We start from the raw sequence: 20,733 nt of genomic DNA, 5'->3' as shown, positions 1-20,733 counted from the left end.
GTATACCATATGGTAAACAGCTTTGCTATGTCATCTTTCATGAACATTTGATATTTCAATTCACATCAGGACTGCAGCTACTCTTCTCATGGCAAACAGACCACAATCACTTTCTAGAGGCAAATTATTTCAAATATGTTCAGAAAGCCACACAAATACTCTCACTGACATACGGTTCTTGGCTGTACAGTGAAACATGAGCAGAGACAGAAGCTGCAGTAGTACAGGAAGAGGAGAGCAAGACAACCTAGATAAAAACAAAAGACTTTTCTTTGATACATTCCCTAATTATCTCTACTGAGTATCCAAAAAAATCTAGAACATCAACTTACCCTCTGAGTTGCTGACTAGATGGCACAAAGTAAACACATACTTAATTTGGGGGAACTTTACAGAAACAGATGTGTACAAACAAACAGATCTGCAGCAGAGAGGGATGTTTAAAGTCTTCTCAGGCTTGCCCAGGTAGCAGAGGCATTTGTATTCTGGACGTCAGCTGCTGCCCCAGCAGCTCTGTAACTAGGAAAACACTCCAGCACCCCAGTGATGCTGTGGCATAGGGAAACACATGGTAAAGTAGCCGGTGTTGTGGGTGCCACAGCCATCAGGAGCACCCAGGTACTCCGGGTGCACCTTGCTGGGGACCATTTTGGCTTGGCTCACAGCTATCCCTGGTTCCAGAAACCAGATCGGTTGTGTTTTCGTTTGGCTTCGGGGTTTTTATTTTGTTTGTTTTGGTTTTTTTTTAAAGAGTTAATTGTATAGTTTATTTTTCATAGTGCTTCTATCAAAAATGAAATTATTAAAAACCTAAACCAAATCTCTGCATATGTACGTATGCTTATGTGTGCAAGGAACAGACAAGACCAGTTTTGACCCTGCCACCACCCATTCATGAGTCCCACTGTATGCCAAGGATGTAGAAAAAACAGAGGCAATAGTAGGACTTTCTTGTGCCATGTATATGGCACAAGTATAGATCCAGAATCAGGCCTCTGGTCCCTACTCTTTGATAGCTCAAAGCAGCAGCAGAAATATTGCAAAATGTGATCTTCAGATCAAGGCGGGGAAATAGACAAAGTAGTAGAAAGAAAAAAACCCAGATAACTAGGAAGTTTCACTCAGTCTCCTTCTGGGCAGCTCTCCGCGTAGATTTCAGATCCCAAGGCCTCTGAACAACATCCATCATCTGAGTGTACACAACGCTGACTGCAGGCCCCTGGTGACCACCACTGAAGCATTTTGTTTGCTGTCTTGATTAACAAACTGAATTCAATGCAAGGATTGATGGGAAACAAAACTCCCACGGAGAACACTTCCTACTGCTATAGAGCATTTCAGTCACAAGTTTGAAACTATGCAGTGTAACTTAAGTCTTCCCTTTAAATAACCTAAGGTTAAATACAATGATTCTCTTTCCATTTGAATTTCCTGATGTCCTCCTACCTCGAGCTCCATTTAGTAATAATTTTTAAAAATTAATTTGTATTAAATCCCAGAACTCTTAAAAAAGACCCCAGCCCTAGCTCCTGCCTCTCCCAGACTCCCTCTCTGACCTTAACCAAGGCGTCCACACCACAGCTCCTCCTCATCTGTGCCACAGAGACAGCGATAGTTCCTTTCTGTCTTCATTTGCTCCACCCAGCCAGCTTGCAAACTCTCTGGGACATAGAATCATAGACTTGCTTAGGTTGGAAAAGACTTCTGTAGTTGTAGAGAGGCACTGCCTCTTCATGTGCACATTCAGACCATCAAGCTTGAACAAGGCTTGTACAGTCCACATAAGAGAAGCACGTAACAGTCATCAGTGACACAACTCAGAAAGGATTTTAATTAATAACATTACCAAAAGTAGGAGGGGCAGAATCAAGACAGCCAACTCAGCTAGTCCTCTGGCAGCTGATCCCCTTTTAACTTTTATGCTCCAACTCATTGGTTATTACAACCAAAAGTAGCTACGAACCCCAAACCTCTTAGCAGCACTGTCATTTAAATGCTGGATCCTGCAGCTGAAAGACAGGAATAGCTACCTGGGCTATCTTAGCAGCACTGGCAGGATCTGTTCCTGGCAGAAATACAGCTTTAAATGTGCATGTGCCTCACTGCACCCTTTTAACCCTCAGTCCATCCAGCTTCCTCATCATTTGCTGGGGAAGCTGCTCTGATATCAGATCATTCCTTAGTTTTTAAAACTAAAGATTTGTTTCTACATCCATTCTTTTACTTCTGAAATTTAAAACTAATACCTTTTTAAAGAACATAAAAATCAGATTTTGAGGCATCAGGAAGCTGAGGGTACAAATACTTTGGAAATGTCCAAAGGGTATGACACTGAATTCAAAGAGGACACAGCCCTGCCTGAGAAATCTACTAGTTGTGAGACCTCATTTATCAAATGGGGAAAGTGATAAGCATGACCATCTGACATCTCAACTCACCACACAAATCATCTAATGGGACACTTGGGCTCACACACAAAAACTAAGCAAGCTTACACAGATTGTCCCATAACTACAAGCAGAATCAAAGCACACACCTCTCGTTTAAGCACTTCAGCATTGCTGAAGTTGTGTTAGTATCAATCATTATTTAAATCACTAGGGATCCCAGTTGTGAACCAGAGTATCGCTATACATGGACTATACAAGCCTGGAATGAGGACTGCCAAAACCAGCCTTGGCACAGCACACCATGTGCACCTTCTATAAGGTTGGATTTTTTTTAGCCCTGGAGTAACAATTTCTTAAATTTATTTTTAAATTGCTAGTTATTCTGTTACTTGAGCATTACAGGTCTGAGGAACATAAAATGTTCATTTTTCTGGCTGCAGTTTTGATATTACAAATTTAAGTATACCCTTTTGCTGTCATACATGAAAAGTGCATACTGCTTCCTGCACTGCACATTTCTCCTCCTCCTTGCTCACCCCAGTCTGAGACTATAATTAAAAGCAAAACCCAAACCCAAACTCAAATAAATCTTGCTTTTCTGGAGTTTAAGTCTGTCCTTTTGTGCTAAGTTGCAACCTCGGAGTGGCATCCAGTACAGCTATGGGGTTTGGCACATCCTTCAGCTAAACCAATCATCAAAAAAACCCAGCTAGGTTGGAAGGTTTATTTTTTTTTAAACTTTCTTTCATTGAGTTGCTTGCATGGGTCAGTCAGTGGAGAGACAGCTGGCATGGAGAAAATATGTTAATAATTCCCTGTACTAGCAGGATAACATTTTACTCGGCTGATGCAGCCCACAGACTGTCTGCAGTGGTGGAGACTATTTTAAAAGCAGCTATAAAGCCCCATGAAATGTGCACTGTGCCAGTAAGCCTGCTGCTTCAGCTAACGGTTCTGCCACTTCCTTTGGCAGCACCGAAGATTTGACGGATGGCTCACTCCCTTGCTGCTGTTTGTGCAGTACAGGATGATATTTGTTTTGATTGCAAAATTAGAATGTAGCAAGCTTTATATTAGCATGTGAGCTCAACAACTTTTTTTTTTTTCCTTCCCCTTGCTATAGTATTTCTGCATGGTTACGTGGACACTGATCAAAAATTGGCGCAATTCCAGCCCAGCCAGAAACAGCAACATAAATCTTCCCATCAGGGAAAATTATCAAGTTTAAGAGATGTTCCTTGACCTCATCTTTATCTCCACATTATTATTTACATTACAGTAGCACATGGAGGCTGTGCAGAGACCAAGGTCCCTCAGTACTTCACATTCTGCAGACACATAGTAAGACCCCATTCCTACCTCAAAGAGCCGATGCTCACAACTCTGACATCATATCGTGTTGAAGTGACCTGCCCATGGCCACCCTGTGAGCTGGTGGCAGAGCCGAGAGCAGAGCCCTGAACCCCAGCTAGTGAAACTAGCCAGCGAGTAGAGAAACAGCACCTCTGAAGCAGCACTGTTCACAGGCATGAAATCCAGTGATAAGGCTCTTTGAAGGTAGGATGGAGCCAGCAGCCAGGACCATACTGAGATAGCAAGGCAGCTAGAGCAGTCATCTCCATGCTACTGCTCCAAGTATTACTCCCCTGCATACGCTCCTTGCAACCACCAAAGCAGACACTTAGTCCCTTTTTCCCCCCAACAGCAGCAACAGTTGGAAGCTTGGTCAAATTTGCCATCTATGCTACTCCCTATCTCAGAGAAGCAGCAGGTCCATGATCATCTTGCCCAGGCTTTCTTATAACTGCAGGAGAGGTTTAGCGCAGTACTACTACATCTCAACACAACCTTGAAGTCAGGTAAGATTATTAATTGAGGGTTGTACCCCTTTCATTCTATGGCTGTAGAAACTAAGGGCGACACCACCACTCCTCCAGGCTGCTCAGAAGGAAACAAAGCTGGTGGGTGTCTTCCTTTTCCTCCTACTCTGTCTTCCTTTCCCTTCACAGTCCTATATAGGAATTGAACTTCAGGCAGCTTTCACTACCTACTACTCCATGATGTTCTCTTCAAACTCAAAGGATCTGCAATTAGAGACCAAGACTTGAGGACAGACGAGTTATTCTATTAGCCAGCACTGCCTTGGCAGACACATGCACGCTATCACAATATGATCACAATATGCCACCCCCTCAAGACCTGGGGATAAAGCTTTTGCACTTGGCTTCTCTGCAAGAAGTAGGAATTTGGCTTGTGAGTGCCCCTATGGCACACTGCAGCTTTGCACTCTGAAAGTCCATTCAGCTGCCCCTGTTGTCTCCCAAATCATTAATTCCACACATCAGAGATTTGCTTTTCATGCACATTACTTGGAGCACAGCCGCAGTAACATCCTGAGACTGGGAGATGCAACCGTGTCCTTAACTTACCCCTGCATGAGGGAGGGGAAAAGATCACAAAAGATTAAGTCAGTTCCTTGGCTTTTGACTTGGTTAGTTTAATGCTCATCAGATTATGCAGATGGATTTCCCACCCTTGGTCTCTCCTTGGCTGTTACAAGAGCAGGTGTTTCCTCAGTAAGAAGCCTATGGGTTCATAACCAGCAGATAAGAATCAGCCAGAAGAAACTGGTAATTTCAAGGACCTTCATTTCTGATACATATTCAGTGCTCCCTGAAAATCACACAGCTCTGAGATGCCTCATGCCTTTAAGGTATCATGCCGTCAAACTTAAGGGTACCCAAAAATCACATTATCTTGACTACAAAAGCACTGGGGACCTCTATGAACAACACTCTAGGTACCTCAAATAAAATTAAGGTCTTCCTGATCTATAGGCCAGAGTATCTCTCTCCCCTAAGTTGCTAATGCCACAGAAAGCACCTTCCCATCAAGTCTAAGCAAGAATTTAGATACATGTCCCATACCTCCTGCAACACAAATCATATAGGGCTCAACTGCTTTCTAAAGGCTGCAGTTTCAAGTACAGGGAGTGATGTTTCAATGTTTCACACTATAACAAGCCCGTTTTCATAGCTCTGAATTTTCTTTTGGTAAGAGTTTAAGTAACCAGCCTTGGTAATGGATTAGGTATGGTTGATCTTGTCTTGGATCAGGGAGAAGGACAGAATGACCTCTGGACATTTCTTCCAGCCCTGCTTTTTATGGTCCTCTGAAAACATGGAGGCAAATTTAACTCAGATATACACTAGTTTTGCGCAAGCTCCTGAGTTACACACAGTTTTATTAAGGCTAAAGGAGGAAGGAAAAGTGCGAGTGGTTAAAGAGCTTACTCTGTGTTTGATTCCTGACTGGAGGAGCTCAGCCAGCTTTAAGACCTGACTCTGCAGTAAGGATTGGGCTGAGATTTCTGAAATAAAGGGAAATGCACTTGTGAAAAATCTTCCAGGAAGTACTTCAGCAAATTTACTGTGTGACCTATAATGAAAATGTTAACAAATGCTTAGTTGTAGGAGTTGAAATAAGCATCTATGAACAGGTTTCAGAGTACATAGAGCAGCTGATGGCTTACACATCAACACTCTGGGAAGGCAGAGTTAAATCAATAGGATGGGAATGGGTAGGTGCTTCATAGGAAAATGCCTCTCACAACAAGATACACCAATTATACCTTAATGGCAATGGAGAAGAAGCGTTGGGCTGTTTCAGCCTTCATTTTCGTAACAGATTTGGCAAAGAAAGTGTTTGAGATAATCACATGCCTGGGCAGAGTCTGCTCGTGCCATGTCTTCCTGGAGGGGAAAGGTGGAGACACAATGAAATTACCTTGCATGACCCACAGGGCTGAACCCACAACACCTTATCATCAGGGGAAGAGCCAGAGAGAAGCCAGACAGCAGGTACTCCAAGGTTTACAGAGAAAGCAAGAAGGTGAACCTGCTTCAGAGCATATGCTCTCTCTTACCTAGTGCACTGCAACACATTGAATGCTTATTTGGGCATTTCTAGCACTTGTAGGGGTTACTGCAGCCCCCCAAAAGCCCATGTGCAGCAGAAGCCCTGCAGCCTTGGACATTAGGCAAAAAGGAAATGCTGGTGGATAGCCACACACCATACAAGCTCCCAGCACATCAGGAGCCAAATGGGGGAGCAGGGGACCTAGGGGAGGCAGGAACTTGCCTGAAGGCACATTGGAAGGATGGTATAAACCACAACACAAACAGCAACTTAGATCTCCCTCTGTGATTCAGTAACCACTCCAAGCACAATCCTGCAAAGCGCTAAGCAACTTTCCCCTCTTAGTAAGTTGCACAGTCTCTGTGGCTCAGTGCCTCGCCACAGGGTTCTGCAGGCTTATCACCTATAAGGTATAACTAATTGGTCAGTCAAGATAAATCTCTTTCTAAGGAAGGTTTGGGCAAAGACAGAAACAAACTCAAGCTGTCCACACTTTCTGGCCCCTCTACTTGTGTCAACCCCCTTGCCCTGCTGTCTATTAGGGAGAGATAAAATGACTGGAGGAGGAGAAGTGCTAGTTATCTGGGGCTGGAGGGTCTAATTCAGACTCATCAGACTTGTAGGTGCTCCCATCATTGCAGTTACAATAGCTATGACAGCTGATCTAGTCAATGCTACCCAGTCCTGAAGATACAGCTTCTCACTGCAGGACTGCTGCAGAACATGAACCTAGCTAGAGAAGTCCCATTACACAAGCAGTAGGTGTGCAACAGCATTTCCTGGAATACCACAAAAAGAAACTGTAGCCTAGTCAAAAAAAATCTCCATGTTTACATGGAAGTTGGCCAAGAGGGGAAAAATGTTTGGTCATCCCAAACTCAAACCTTGCTGATGGGCACAGCAAAACTCTACAGACTTGGTCACAACTTCTTCAGACTGGCCAATTCCACAAATTCCGAACTGGCACAAATGCAGTCTGCTGGATGCCACCTTTGTTATTCCACCTCTCAATGTGTTATTAGCACTTTAAACTTCATAGATGGACAGAATCCACTGTTCCACCTCTATCCACCCTTGTTTATGCATTCAAATCCATGCTTTATACCAATCAGAACTACAAATGCATTTGCTCACTTGGGTTTGAACCACTGTCACCCTTTATTAACATTCTTCATGTCAGCATTCCCAACTGCTCTCTAAGTGGGAGACTGAAACATTGTGACAGGTTGATGCTCCTTCACCGTGAGCTTGCTTGTAACAGATCTCAGTGGCAGGGCGTTTGTGGATTCCTGCTTGCCCAGCCATCAGGCAATACTGCCACAGCACACAAGCAGCAAAGGAGGAAAAAAAGAAATCTCACTTGCTGACAGCTACTAAGAAGAAACCATGCATCTAAAAGTCCAGGAGCATCAGGTCCATCCCTGACACACCACCGAAGTGACAAGCAAGCAGGCTGAAGCTGTTCAATTATTTCAGTACTGGATGACTATGCTGAACAGCCTTAACCTAATACTTGCTTCAGCAGAAGTCAGCCTAGGGTTCCTTTTGCTCACTTTCCTTCAAGAAGCAAAACTGGTGGAAAGAAACAGGTACAAATACTACCGAGCAGATAAACTGGAAGAAGAAACAGGAGTTAACCTACATCCTCTGGGAGAAAGCAAACCAGAGAAAGTCAGGAAAAGAAAGGAAGAATTAACAGAGTGAGAAGATAGAAGTTAAAGCTTCCCATCTCATGCAGTTTGAGTGTGTGACTGACCACAGGCTGCTGTTAAAATGCTGCATCATACACACACTCTACTTTTCTGAAATATAGACTAGAGCAGAGGGGAAAAGCCACCCTGGTATGGTTCATCCAGGCTTGGTCACCGTTATTAACACCATACAGATACACACAGAAAGGATAACCACACACCAGACACTGTATGAGGACAGTACACATCATAGGAAATGCCAGCCTCTGCTCATGACCAGATACTGCAAGTGGGGTGGAGAGATGGAATAAAAGCTGAAGCCTGACTGATTGCTAGGGCAATGAATTGACAGGTTAAACACCTCAACATGTTTCATTAGGATGTGCCTAGACACTAACTGCACTACGACCAAGAGGCTCTGCTGCCCTGACTAGGACAAAGCACAGTACAGCATGCACAGAATTTCTGTCCTAAGGAGCGCACAGTTTAGACAGGCCAGGAAAGAGGCACAATTTGGCAAGATGTAATGGTCTGAAAAACTAAAAATAAAAAAAATCACAGCACAGGTCAGTACCATAACCTACCTCCTTCAAGGCTCTGTCTCCTAACTCCCCTCTGTTCATGTATTACTTTACAGCCTACCTTCTCCAAAGCATGACTTATCCAACAAATGATACTATTGCTAATTCATCCTGTGACTCCAGGCATCAGTTTTGTCAGTTTCAAGTCAGCGAATGATACTTCAGTTAAATTATATTTTAAAAAAACTAAAAACCAACAACAAACGAACAAAAAACCACCACCCCATACTCTGGCAGTGACCCAAGTTTCAGATGATACATGCACAACAAAAGCATTCAGGTGCACCCTTTAAAGCATAACATGGCAACACCCACACAGGCTTCCCAACTCCTAATGGGATTATTGTACATCTACACCCTCACGGGGTTCTCTTTCTCTGCTTTTTAAAGGATGTGATCTGCACAGTTAAACATTTGTGTTCTGAAAAAAGAGAATGTGCCCTTCCCCTTTTTAATCAGCATATGGTGCTGTGTACTTTTGCAATACATGGGAAAAAAAACCCTCAAACTCACTCCTTTTGATTCAGCGTATAGCAAATAAATTACACAGCCTTTCCACAACAGGTTTTGTCATGACTGTTTCTTTTTTCTGCACTCTGATTTCGAAGAGGAGAGATTATTGGACACTAAGCATTTTGAAGAAGAGAGCTCAAATACTTCCCTGCTGGGCAGAGCATCTCCAAGCTTCTGCTACACCTGTAAAGAATTACAGAAGAGACAGCTACAAAAGAGCTTGCTGACACCTCAGCTCAGTTCTTGACACCCCATGCTGTAGGCTTGTCAGTTCCCCACTTGTAAAATGGGGATATGAATATTTCTAATACTATTTACAATTAAAGTCTTTTCCCATGTATTTATACATTAATTCCTTCTCAGTGTTATGATTATACCAAATTTTTATTTTCCCATGTATTTATACATTAATTCCTTCTCAGTGTTATGATTATACCAAACCTGTATTTACAAGGTGTTCAACTAACCATGACTCAGGCTTCTGTAAACAATGATCTTTATTAAGGACAACGCTCATAAGAAACTGCAAAGCTAAAATTTCCATCTGCCTTATCCCTTTCCCCATACTACAGCATTCTTTAAACATGTTTCTAAGAGATAGACCACAACACCCAAGAGGTCCTTCATGACACCTGCTAGGGAGGGGGGGGGGTTAGATACAGCCAAATTCCACTTCCAACTGAATTTAGGAGGCTACATGTAACAGGTAAATTACCTCCTCTTAATGAAACTAAGCACAAAAAGTATTCTAAGCAAAGTATAAAATATAGAGTCCTTGCAAACAACATTCAATTCCAACATATTACCTATTTAAAGGATTGTTTTCTGCTCTGTGTACTTAATAACCTACTCTGCAATTCTGCCTTACACCACCAGTACTGCACAGCCGTATATCAGCATTATTAATATAATTCACAAGTGCTACAGATGTTATCCTTAGGGCCAGCTCCATGCAAACATCGACAGAGAAGACAGCCTTCTAATAGGCACAGATCCGTATGGTAACTTGTTAGAAGCATTTCACTGTACATAGCAGAACCATCAAAGTGATTCATTAGACAAAATACCTTTATTCATCAATAGACCTCCCCTTGTGCACTTCTTGTGCTCCAACACTTTCTCCTACTCAATTTTTAAATTTATTTTTATATATCTAAATGACTAAATGTACTATTTTGAAAAAGAACAGATTTGTTTTACAACGAAAAGTATTTCAAGTGTAGCAGGAACGGATGAGCTGCCACTGATTTAAATCATGCTCTGAGTTTGCAGCTATAGCACTGCAACTTTCCCATGCAAATATGATGATCAAGTCAGTTTAACGGGATGAAAACAATGAAATGAAAGCGATTGAATTACCGTGACATAAATATACTCCTTGTTAGCTGAGCCACAGTAACGTTATACTTGGTAATGGGGCACAGTAAGTACACCCACCCACCAAGTTAATTATTGCAGCTGTGCCAAAATTAACTTGTTACACTGCAGTAGCCCTCCTGTTTACAACCACCACTCATTCCCTATGCACATTCCCCTAAACAGGTTGCACCAACTTAGTGTTATCTGTTTCCAAACCAATTTAAGTACCTTGTCTTTGAACAAGCATGCTGTCCCAGAATAACTCAATGTGTTAACTTAAAGCAAACATAGCCAAACAAGTGCAAAAGGCTGTATTCAGTCTACTATTTCAGATGAAAAGTGCCTCGCTGATTTTGCTAAGGTTGGGTACATCCATAAATTTGCTCAGCTATGCAAGGAAGTTACAGGTCAGCTGAGGTGTGAATAAACTGTGATAGTTAAGCTGCTGCCGCTCCCTGAGGGGGCATCAAAGCAGTTTCCATTGCCTGAGTTTATACATCTGATTTAAACTTCCAAACACTCTGCAAGAAAGGGGAAAAACTGGGACCTTAAAAGTTTATTACCTCTCTCTACGCAGGCAGCAGAGGCTGCTAATTCAGGGGAAGAGGGGAAGGTGTTCCCTACAGCCAAACACACCTGAGGGAGGAAGACTGCTCCCTCCACAAACTGCTCAGGACAGATGGACAGGCTCCTTACAGGAGGAACTACACTTCCCCACAGAGCTCCTGCCAAGAGCACCCACAGCTTAGCTTCCTGCACAGCGGGGACAGGCAAGCACTAAGCCTCCCAAAGCTTCTGTGCATTGATCAAGTTCAAGTCAAAGGAAGTACAACCTTGGCAGTGTGGACACAAGTATCCCAATTTATTCTCATGTGGCTTGCTCCTGCCCAGGAAAGGAACACTCTTCTGGCACACTGGTTGATCCATAACACTCACACTCAGACAAGCACTTACTCCAGCAGTAACTTGGGGGAGCGTATCCTCTTTCATGTGGCATCTTGAAGAGCTGCACTTCAATGCTATTTCACAGACCCTGAACAGAACTGTAGCACCAACAGAAAAGTTGCAAAAAGGCAATGGTTTCCAATAAGAAACAGCATTCTCCACTATACCCACACACAATTCTTGCACATGCAGTACAGAACACACATCTGCTCAGCGTATCGGTTTCACTATAGCACACAGTACAGCACAGTTACTAAACCAGCCTTGGTAAGCAAAAAGGCTGCTACGTCCTCTCCCAGCAAAACAGCTCTGTACTGCAAACTCTGCACTTGCTTACAGACAAACCTATTGACCACTGCAGTTTTAGGGAACAGATTTATCTTGGCATGGCCATATTCGTGGGATGCAAGAAAGCATGATCCCCAACCAGGCACCCTCCACAGCATTATGCAAGGACAAATTGAACAGTTGAAAATATGGTTACACAAGGAAAAAACGTGCATTTTCTTCAATACAGGTTGGGTTTGGTTGCAGCAGCTGAGCCAGCCACACAGTGTGTCTCTGCTCCTGTATCTACCTATGTCAGTGCATGAAGTCCTCTGGAAGAGTATCAGTGCGGCTGTGTCAGTGAAGAGCTCCAAGTGTTGGCTTCAAGAGTACAAAGGCTCTCAAGGCCAGGAAAGAAAATATCAATCCTTTTCTGTTTCTGCCTCTCTCTTTTTAATGGAAAGAGGAGCAAACAGGATCATTCCCAAAGCAGACCTGTGTCAATCAGAACTGAGTCTAAATCTCAAAGTTTGAGGCTAAATGGAATCAGTTCAGCCACAGTGTTTTGTTTCAGATTGTTCCCCCATGCACAGAAATTTCACCTCATATTGTCTTTGCTACACCTGTTACTGTTGAGAGGATTTTGTTGGGGTTTCTTCCTCGTGGAGAGGAGAATGTCAAGCCCTGGTCTCAGCAAAGGAGAGAGGCAAATCTTTTGCTTCTGCCCTGGTTATCCATGTTGCTGAAATACTTCCAGACATGATGGTGTCACCTTATCAGACTCTAGCTAGAAAGAGACTGAGGCCTGGAAAGGTGTGAAAGGAATCCAAAATAGAGGCAAGTGGAAGAACGGGAGAAGGAGTAAGTAGAATAATAGTAGAAAATAAATAGTAGAAAAAGCAGCAAGTTACGGTGAATTTCCACGCTGCTTTCCAGAAGAATTTAAATCCTTCCAATACTGGCTTTAGCAACAAGCTGGTTAGTGTGCCCCAAAGAAAGTGGTTCACCTCCAAGAAGCACAAACGATTGACAAAACCACACTAATGTCACAGTCAGATACTGTGGAATGAAAACCTCGATGCACACATCCTTCCAAAATGTCCTGACAGCTCACTGAGCAGCACAGCAAACAATGGCTCCTTCCCAACTCCCAGAACTCTATTGCTCACAACGGTGTTCTGGGCTATTACTGGAGATTAATGTGTCAATTAAAAAACCCAAAACCAAACACCACCAACACACCAACACACACAACAAAACAAAACATACATTTCATGGTAATGATTGGGAAACCCACTGCGGATTAATGAATTCTGCAAATTAGCAGAGAAGGAGCAACAAGGATTAAAGAGAAACAATCAACAACACTGAGATGCAAAACACTCTTTGTTCATTTATTTAGCAAAGTATATTTTTGTCTGTGCTGAAAGCACCTGATAGCTTACCAAAGTAGACAGAGTAATATATTTTGTAAAAGTAATTAAGCCTTTGAAACATGAGACCTCACTACATCACTCAGCTACTGCCAAGGAGAGGGATTTGACTCCCAAGTTGTTTGTGCCATCAACAAGAGCTATCAGGCTCCCAGATTACTCCAGGGAGGAGTGAGATTCTAGGAGTGCAGTGGTGCTTGTCTGGAAACCCACAACCCACTGAACAAGTGCCTGCCCCCACCCCTAACTGAAAAGGTTAATATTAAACAACATCTTTCAAAATCTGTACCAATTAAAAGATGTGTCTGTAAAAATTACGGGAAGCCCCAGACTTCACCAAGGCAAACTGCTTTACATGTGTGTACTGCCTTCAGCTCACTGAGGCTCACTGGAGAAGAGACCGTCAGGTCAGGCAGGCAGGATCCCTGGCCTGCAGACGTGGTTTGGGGATACTAAAAAACTCCCGTTAGACTCCCCACCATTTTAGACGACTGAAGGATAACATTTTTGAAACACAGTTTGCAACTCAGGAAAGAACCATTTTGCAAGATTATTAAGAACTGCGATTTAAGTCATTGCACCCAGTACAGTTACAACAGCGCAAAGAAACAACTAGCTGTAAAGCCTACTGAAATACTTGCGCTTGCAGACGCTAACAAAACCAGCCTTCTTCAGAGACAGGATAGTCAAAGAGCACTGCTGGCCTAGCATGCTTACGGAGCTGGAACATCAGACTTGAACATGCTTTTCTTCTAAGCATTTTTTAAATGACAAGAACTAAAGTTTTTGAAAACACCTCAGTGCTTAAATGACAGAGGATTTATTTCCAAAGGCAACAGAGCCCAGTTTTTACTTGAAGATAACGGAACTAACACTCCACAGGCAGTTTCAAGAACAAACCTCAGACACTTTACACTGCACATGCATTCCTTCTTAATTTAAACTCTGCATGCATAGGTCACTAAAACTAAAAAGCCTTTAACTGCAGCATCTACTGTCTCGGCACTGAGCACTATATAGGCAATGTGTATAGAAGACAGTATTACAATCAAGCTGTCGTGGTTTAACCCTGGCCGGTAATTAAGTCCCATGCAGACACTCACCACTCCCCCCTCACCCAGAGGGATGGGGAGGAGAATCGGAAAGGAATGTAAAACTCGAGGGTTGAGATAAGAACAATTTAGTAGTTGAAATAAAATTTAAAGAACAATAACAACAATAAAAGTTATAATGAAAAGGAGGGAGAGGGGGAAAGGAATGAAATCCAAAGGGAAGGGAGGAAAGAAACTAAGTGGTGCACAATACAACTGCTCACCACCCGATGACTGATGCCCAGCTGGTCCCTGAGCAACCCCCTTCAATCCCAGCTTCTATACTGGGCATGACGTCCCATGGTATGGAATACCTCTTTGGCTAGTTTGGGTCAGCTGACCCGGCTGTGTCCCCTCCCAACTTCTTGTGCCCCTCCAGCCTTCTCTATGGCAAGGCCTGTGAAACTAAGAAGCCCTTGACTTAATAGAAATATTAGGTAGCAAGAACTAAAAGCATCAGCGTGTTACACCAAAGCCAACACACAGCACTACACTAGCTACTAAGAAGAAAATTAACTCCACCCCAGCTGAAACCAGGACACAAGCTTAGGTTGAACACTGAATAAGACCGTTATCCTCTGCCCAATCCTTTTATTAAGCATTGTCTCAAAGCACTAAATGAACATGCATGAATGAGTATTTTTAACCAGTGTAGACTAAAGAGAAAGAAATACACAATCTCAGCATTTATTCCTTCCAAAAAGGAAGGCTTTGAGGTCAGGAGTTACTCCTGTTTCAGCAGGAGCTTCCCAGTGTATTATTAAAACCTCCCCAAACTTCTGTGCTAACAAAATAAGACACACAGCAGCCTGCTAGCGCTGTGATCTGCAGATTAAGGGGCAGGACTTAGCATTTACAGTACACTCAAATGGTTGGGTAGTTGTAAGCAATACAGATCAGGTTGTTTTGCTTGTAAAGCAACCAGATCACTTTGGGGATTTGTTTGTTTTGATTGATGCATATTTATTCTGCACTTCTCATCCATATACTGCAGCATATATGGTAGTCACCAAGTCCTCTCCAATACCTTATCCCTGCATGAATTAAAGACAAGAGTTGGAGCTTTCAACCTAAATTTCCAGTTTAATTTAGAGACACACCCTCAGCACACTCACAGATACCCAACACATTCAAAACACTAACAAGCATATTAAAAAAAAAATGCTTCTCTATTCCCAGCAAGGAACACCAGGTGTGCTTTGCTAATTGCGTTACCCCCTAACCTACTATTTATTAGTGTCAGGGAACTTAAGATGTAAAAAAAGTAAATATATAAATATAAGTTCAAAGTATTAGCGAAGCCATCATATTTGCTCTTCCAAAAAAGTTTATTTTATAAACTTTCGATTCCTAAAGACATCAACAAAAAGGTATATCCACACTACGGAATCGTTACATAACATTTAGCATGAACCTTACAGAATGCATGCTCCTTGTTGCCAAAAGTAATTTCTGTAGGAAACACACTTCGTGTTAACACCCTGCAAGCCTGAGCCATGTAGCTTAAAGACGCACACTTATCTTCGACCTGAACACTACAGCTTTGTTTGAAAGTGAAACCAAGCGGGCTACAAATAATGCTCTGCCCAAGAGGTGCAAAACCCAAACAAGTCGTATCAAGGGAGGAAGCGTACAGCTGAGTTTTGAAGTTTCACATTTTATTATCGGTAGCATTATTTATAGCGACACTTCTATATAAAAATCTGTGATCTGCGTTTCTTTTTACACCTATAAAACACATCAAGTTTACGCAACGAACCCTCGGTTTCCATTTATTTGCAAAAGTTCGGTAAACACCAGACACTGACACGAGCGAAGCAGCTGTATATACGCATATAGGCACATCTATGCGTGCGGACGCGGACAAAACACGAAACGCGCACTTTTCAGCGCATCACAGGCAGCCCGCTCAGCCCTTTTCCCCGCTCGCAAGGCAGCGACCCAGGCGGCGGCGGGGGCAGCGGGAAATGGCCGGGAGCCCCGGGCGCTCGCCCAGGGCGCGGGGCCGCCGCCGAGCCCCGCTCCGCCGCCGCCGGGGAGCCGCGCACCGCCGGGAGCGGGGGCTTCCCGCTGCCTGCTCCCACACACACACCCCCGCTTTTTTTTTTTTTTTTTCAAAGCACTCCCCCCACTCCCTTTTTTTCTTTCTTTTTTCTTGTTTTTAAGGGCGCCTGCAGCCCTCTTTTTTTTTTCCTCGCCCCTAATTTTCCCCTTCAAAAGATGGCGGGCAGAGAGAGCGAGCGAGGGAAAGCCAGCGAGAGAGGGGGAAGAAGAAGAAAACCCGAAAAAAAAAAAAAAAAGGAAAGAAAGAAAACCCCTTCTGCGTGAGGGCGCGGGGCTCCCCGGGGCCGGGGCTGCGCCCGTCCGGGGCGTCTTCGGGCGCTCGGCGAGAAAGGGAGGGGGGAGCAGAAGATGGAGAAGAAGCGGCACAAGAAGAAGAAGAAGAAAAGGGTGGGCAGGAGCGGCGGGGCCGGGAGGAAATCAATGGCCAGGCTGCAGCCAGCCCCGCCGCGCTTTGTTGCATTGTCGCGGCGCACAAAGGCTGCGGGGCCGCGGGGAGCGACGCGGGGCTCTCGCAAGAAGAAGGAGCAGAAGAAGAGAGGAGGGGAAAGAAAAAAAAAAAATAATCAGCGTTGGCCTTTCCCAAGTGGGTTTTGCTTTCCTTCCCCTTCTTCCCCGGCCCCCCTCCCTCCAGAAACCATGGCCCAGTGCTAGCAATGCACACCCAAGCATCTAACAAATAAAGGGAAAGATTAAATAGATTACTTTGCCCCGGCAGCTCCAGCAACGTTTGCCTTATAGTCCCTCCAGTTGCTCTTCTTTTTATCCTCGGCAAGGCAGTATAATAGATGCACTACAGAGCACAAGAGCTCATGCGCCGGGGCGCAAGGCCATGTGGGGACGGTAGTCCCGGGCCCGGCCGGGGGAGAGGCGGCCGCTGGCCACCGGACTACAAGTCCCAGAAGCCGGCAGGTGTCCCCCCCCTCGGCCCCCCGCTCCCTCCCCGGACCGGCGGGCAGGGGAGAGAAACAGCAGGGGTGATGCCCCGGTCAGCGGGCGGCGGGGGCGGGCAAGCACGGCCCCCCGGCGGGAAAAACGCCCGGCGGGGTGCCGAGCGGTCGCGGGGCGATAAAACCCACCGGGGGGCGGCGGCTGCTGGGTCCCCCCGGGCAGACATTGCCGGGGAAAACCCCGGCTTCCCCCCTCCGCCCGCCGTCGCGCCTCTCGGGCTCTAAAGGCACAACAAGAGCCCTTAAAAGTGCAACTGGGACCGTGCGGGTTGCCGCAGCTCCGCCGCTGAAACCCACGCAGGGTCACGCGTGCTGTGGGAGACCGAGTTTTAAATCACAACTGTGGGAGCTGGCTTGCACACACCCCTACACCCCCACAACCTTTTTTTTCTTTTTTAATCGGCGGTTTGCATTGGGTAATGCGCTCTCACATTTATTACGCAAGAACTAATACGAGCTGCAATAAAAATAGAATGCCGCCAATGCAAGCTGTAGCGGCAAAAAAAAAAAAAATCCATCAAAACCCACAACTTGATATGGTTTGCACTGGTTAGTGCATTTCATAATACTCAACTGCTGAAAACAACAAAAATTAATGTAATGTATACAATAAAAACAACATTAATTTTACAAACGCATCCACCATAAAAGCATCAACAAACATGAGCACTGTAACAAACACTTCCAAATATCAGACCAACACAGCCTATATCCTGAAGCAAATCCACAAATCCAACAGAAGTAAAAGAAAAAAAAAAGTTATAACCCAAAATTTGACTGAATTGCTGTAGCACAAAAGAAAGGGGAAAAAAAATAAATAGAACCGTTGGAAAATAAACGAGTCCAGGGGAAACATTCGAGTGCCAACATAAAATAAGAAGTAGTTACAGGTTTTCTCTGTGGACACATATGCCAGCAGAGGCTGCCACACTGCCTGTTGCAGACAGCCACGCTGTGATGCCAATTAATAAGTCAGTTTATTGTAACCATAAGGTGAAGGCAATTTTACTGGAAGACCTTATTTCCAGAAGATTAGCTTTTGAAAAACGTGACCAATGGGACTGAAAATTCTCAGGAGCTATGATATATTCAGAAAGATTGGGTTTTGTACAGGCAAAAAGACAGATGCTTAGGAAAATTCCACTTAGCCAGGCTTGTGGCTGCTTCAGTATGAAACTGAAGTTGCACATATGCCTTAACCAAGCCCAAGAAAAAGTGCTTCTTTGCACTCAAGTTCAAGGCTTGTGCAAATTCAGGAACTAGAAACTTGCTCACAGCTGTACCACTCTTGGAGGTACTTGCTTTGTAAGACACTGTTTAAAATTACATCTGCATCAACAGCCAAACCCCACCCTTGGCGTGGGACTTGGGCTGCCCTCCTGCAAGCTGACCTTTTTGATCTGACCATTAGGTACCCCAAGTCACTTCTGTGCCCTCCACACACCGAGCACGTGGCCTCTGCAGGGACACAGCGTGCAAGCACTAAGAAAACGGTACACTCTGGGTCTTCTTAAGGGGAAGAGCCACGCTTCACAAGCTGTTGTTCACTAAACCTGCCCTGTGTCTAGTCGTATGTTCCACATTGTCAGACTGAGCAAGGAAATCCCTTTGAAAGACCACCTGAACTCTGCCCTGCCTACAAGTGTCCTGGATACTAGATATCAGGGGGATAGGGAAGGACCAGATTTTGAGCACAGGGCACTTTTTAATCATCATTCTGCTCTACTCCCATTTTCAAGGCAATTCTAGATGAGTACACGTGTATCAAAGCATTTGACAGCTGAAAAGTACTGGTCCAGTTCTTTTGAACACACTGTCCTTCTCCAGTACATGCTTGATCCGCATGGATAACCAGAGTATAAATTTCTGAATGCCACAACATACACAGGCACCAAATCATGAGCATGACCAAAGAGCCCCTAAATGAAAACTGCTGCCACTCCAGCATGAGGGCTGAGAAAAACTGACAGGCTGAAGCTTTCTGAGGGAGGGGGGAGGAAGTAATCAGCTGAGTATTCATTATGAACACTTGGGACAACATACACCTTTCACTCTAAAGACTCATTTTCAGCCGAGTCATAATCTGAAATTTTACTTTTTTCCGGTTTAGACAAGCTCCTGCAACAAAAAGGTGTGTTGGCTAAAACGTAACACTGGGCAGAGCTATAAGCAACTGAACAGGGGGGCTTATAATGCAGTGTTCAGCAACATGCAGAGTGCAACAGGAGGGCCAAGAAAAATGGGCAATGCAGGCAAAAGGGCAGAGGCAAGAGAAGCTCTAGGAGGGCTACTGCAAGAGCGTAAAGCCCTTCAAGCTGGCAGGGCAGAGTCCCCTCACAGTGAACATGCACAAGTTAAAAACTGGAGTTTGATCCTCACTGCAAAACCACTTTCAAGAGCAGCTTAGGAATGGAGAGCTCATCAAAACTTTGCAACACAAAAGCAATCTCCAACACCATCTTATACTTCCTTATCTCACCTAGGGTGGATGTAAGACTGTTTCATCCCAAATTGTGTTCATTATACAGGCTGAGTAGGCAAAACAATTCAAGTGGGAAACTGTCACCAGAGATTTCACCACTATCAGCTTTCAACTGAGAACACACCAGTCGCACACACACCTACCTGTAGGTCTGCAGACTTGTGCTTGAAGAACCCAGCTGCACCCTCCAAGGGAATAGGAAAGCAAATGTATTCCAGGGAGCCATAAATCTGCCTTTATGCAAGGCAATGAGTTTAGATAACGGTTCAGCCAAACAGGCACAGGCTGACTCTGAATAAGCCCCGCAGGAGGTACAATGAAATCAAATCAGAATGATTCAAGCACAAGTTAACTAGCCAAAGTAAAAGCATGTAGATTGAGGAAAGGACAGTTGCAATCTTTGGTTTCTGAATCAATTTTGTCATATGAGTTTTTCACACAAGATGTAGCGCTCTACTTGTTAGATACATCACACTAGCTTTTCCATAAAATACAAGACAACAGCAGTAGCTTCTTACCATCTCCTCCCCAAGCTCAGAGGAGCATCCTAGATTCTACTCAAAGCCTTTTGATTAGCCTCTATGGTCTCTTATGTTGAACCTCCAGTTACCCAATTAGTACCTTGTTAACTAACACCTGTGGTTGTATTTATTCCTTGCTATTGCACTACTACTACCCCTTTATGCACTGTTATGTACATCCTTCTAGGAAGCTTTGTGCATAAGCTTTGACAAGAAAAAACTTATTGGTGCAAAATCAGTGGTTTTCAGGGCTGTTAAATACTGATACTTTTTGCTTCTCTGTTCTTGGTAGCCAGTGTAGGATTTGAGTCTTTTGAAAACAAGAGTAGATGGAAGCAGAAAAGGGAGATACTTGTCTCTGTGGGATGGATGAGTTTTGTGAGAACTGGCCACACTCAACGCCTTGCATGACTGCACCCAGTAGTATTTAATAATGGGAACACCAACCTGGAGCACCAGTTTTTATGACCTTTGCTAAAACTGTAAGCTTCTGATTCTTTACCTCACCATTCAGTGCCTGTTTCACCATCA

General features: G+C 44.1%; 1 protein-coding gene across 4 annotated transcripts in view; it reads right to left on the bottom strand.

The window, feature by feature from the left end:
- BRD3 (bromodomain containing 3) overlaps positions 1-17,210 on the bottom strand; it is a 44,630-nt gene extending 27,420 nt beyond the window's left edge. For 2 of the 4 annotated variants that reach the window (XR_005829604.1, XM_040605976.1), the window contains exon 1: positions 16,955-17,044. The gene's annotated coding sequence lies outside the window, so the exon portion shown is untranslated. Of the gene's footprint in view, positions 1-1,556; positions 1,662-16,954 lie in introns of all 4 variants that reach the window. The other 2 variants (XM_040605975.1, XM_040605974.1) reach the window with 2 other exon arrangements.
- Between the last annotated feature and the right edge of the window lie 3,523 nt (positions 17,211-20,733).

Source organism: Falco naumanni, chromosome 9 (genome assembly GCF_017639655.2).
Source record: "Falco naumanni isolate bFalNau1 chromosome 9, bFalNau1.pat, whole genome shotgun sequence".
NCBI classification, from domain to species: domain Eukaryota; kingdom Metazoa; phylum Chordata; class Aves; order Falconiformes; family Falconidae; genus Falco; species Falco naumanni.
The sequence above is the reverse complement of the archived record's forward strand: the minus strand, read 5'-3'. Positions and strand labels throughout refer to the sequence as shown.